Below are 2,584 nucleotides of genomic sequence, written 5' to 3'. Positions count from 1 at the left end.
CCCCCCCCCCCCAAACAAAACAGTAATCCATTTAAAAACAAGGCGACAATAAGGAATCATCGAAAACAAAAATTCACTGTGAGAATAAGAAAGATGACGTTTAATTTATGCATTTTGGAACACCGTTTTTGGCACGTCTTTCATCATTGCAAAAGTCCCGTTCATGGGAAAGCGAAAATGGCGTAAACCATATTTTAACCACAATATTTTAAAAATGTAAATAACGTAATCTTTATTTAGAGAATGGCTTCAAACTAAGTAAAATACTGAAAATAAGAAAAATAAGATAATAATTAATCAGTTGTTCTCTTATTATTTTCTCGAAAGTGCTGAAATCGACTCATTATGCCATTTTCACATCTCAGTGATGACATGGTAAATGATACTAGGCCGATGCTGTATTTGTGATTCTAATCAGTTCGGCTTGTGCGAACCGGCTATAACGACCAACCTGTATAAAACAATCACCCGTACGAATGGCTACTTCCCACTCCCTTCCTTGCATAATTTTCAAAACATTTTAACATTATAACAACTCCGAGTAAGAAGACCACTTGTCTAAGACGGCCTCTTTTCTCCTCGACAGTGGATAGCCATCTTTAGACAGCTTCGACTGTACAAGATGTATTTCAGGAATGCATCGCAAATTGGCCTGTGGTCGGATTTCGGACCTCGGACCGAGGCTTTCATTTTGTCCGTCACTAGTAGGGTGATGTGATAATGTTAACCCCGCTCAGTCGTGTTGCTCCTGCGTTTTTGAATCGTGTCATTGTCTACTTTCATGACTGGCCGTGACCATAACCTACATTTTAAAAATACAAATGTATAATACGATAGTATACTGTGTCGTGAACACACTTGCGTAATGTCAATGTTTACGTGTCTCTAATTGGGGCATCCGCCGTGTAACAATGCAACGATAATTAGAATTATTAAACATAAAGAGTTGTGGGGGTTTTTTTGGGGGTTAAATATATGGGGGCGTTCTGACTACAGGCCTATCGTTTGAACTGGGGTAAAGGGGTGGGGGAGGGGGATGTATGTTCAACATCAATATTCTCGTCTACCAGAAAAGATAATACAGGGGGCTCTCGTGGCCTAGAGGTTAAGGTGTTGGCCTCTCATTCAAAGGTCTCGGGTTTGAATCCGGGTAGCGACCAAAAATTTTCTTCTCTAAAATTGTCTCCTTTCACCTCCTTTCCTGCTCTCTAGCAATATTCTGTTGTCTACTTTCATTTCCACTTTCTGCCCCCACCCCCTTATCCCCTTTGCCCCCTACTCTGGGCTCCTGACTTTTTCTGCAGCCTTTCTACTGCTACTCCTTGGCTCCTCCTTACTGCTGTCTTTCTGCCACACCCCTGATCTTCTGGTAGGAAAGATCTACACCTAGCCTTCTCGGACAAGGGCGAAAAATCTCGGAGCTTCGGCCGCCACCCGGGCAAAATTCAAAATTTCCTACCAACTGAAAATATTAGGTGTGTCCCGCGCGCTCATATGACCTTATGCAGTTGCGAGCGCCGTAAAACACTTTACAAAAACAAAAAAAACAAAGATAGTACAGTCCACGCCGGCTATAAGTTTGAGCACGCTGGCATAAACACGTTTTGGACTCAAGCACGCTAAACGGCTCGTACCGAATTTTTACTATATAAACTACACGCCTTTAAGCACGATAACTTCAGCTTCAGGCACGCTTCATTTACAAGACAGTCAATACTTTCATGTTGACCCATCGAAGTTTGAACACAGTCTACACCTCAGCAGTGAGTGTGTTAAGAGAAACAAAAACAGCGCAAGTGATGGACACACACCCGGACGGTCAGAGAGAGTATAAGAACGTATAGACACACACACATGCACAGAGAGGAAGGCAGAGAGATGCACACAGCCGCGCGCGTGGACATAGGATCTAGCCTAGGGATCGGGGAGATGAGAAAAGGTGGCAGGCTGCAATTTCACCTTATTGCCCATCGCTATCCGATAATCCTGATTTGGTATCACGCGCGAGGTGGGATCAAAGACCGTGTTTGGGGGGTGAAAGTGGTGGTATGAATGTGGCACAGCGGGCAGTGGTATGCACAGGCAATGTGTAGGCCAAGTGTGCTGTATCGTGACTGGCCGTCTAAATAAAGATTTCATTTCCCATTTGACCACAAAACAAAACAAACAAACAAATGAAAAGTAGGCTACCAAGGCGGGTAAAAATAACAATGCACATTTTTGCAGGACCACTAGAGGCTTACTTACTAAAGGAAATAGCACAGGAAATTTTCTACATGAAAATCTCTGGATTTTATCTACTTCGCACCCAAGCACGCTTCGGCATTAAGCACGCTTCAGTTTTCTCCCGATGACCGTGCTTAAAGCCGGTGTGGACTGTATTATAGATCTAAACTAGTCAACAAAAATTAAGGAACATTTGAGAAAAAGTGTATAACTTCGAAAGCAAACCTCAACTCGCAATGAAATTCGGTACACATTTTAATCAACATGTGTATAGCAAGTAACAAAAAAGAAAATTAAGTTATTCCATTTTAACTTGCTTGAAAAGTTAATTGAGTTTGGTAGGGGTTAAAATCCCAAA

The sequence above is a fragment of the Aplysia californica genome, unplaced genomic scaffold, assembly GCF_000002075.1.
Source record: "Aplysia californica isolate F4 #8 unplaced genomic scaffold, AplCal3.0 scaffold00023, whole genome shotgun sequence".
Taxonomy (NCBI): domain Eukaryota; kingdom Metazoa; phylum Mollusca; class Gastropoda; order Aplysiida; family Aplysiidae; genus Aplysia; species Aplysia californica.
Note: the sequence above shows the minus strand (reverse complement) of the source record.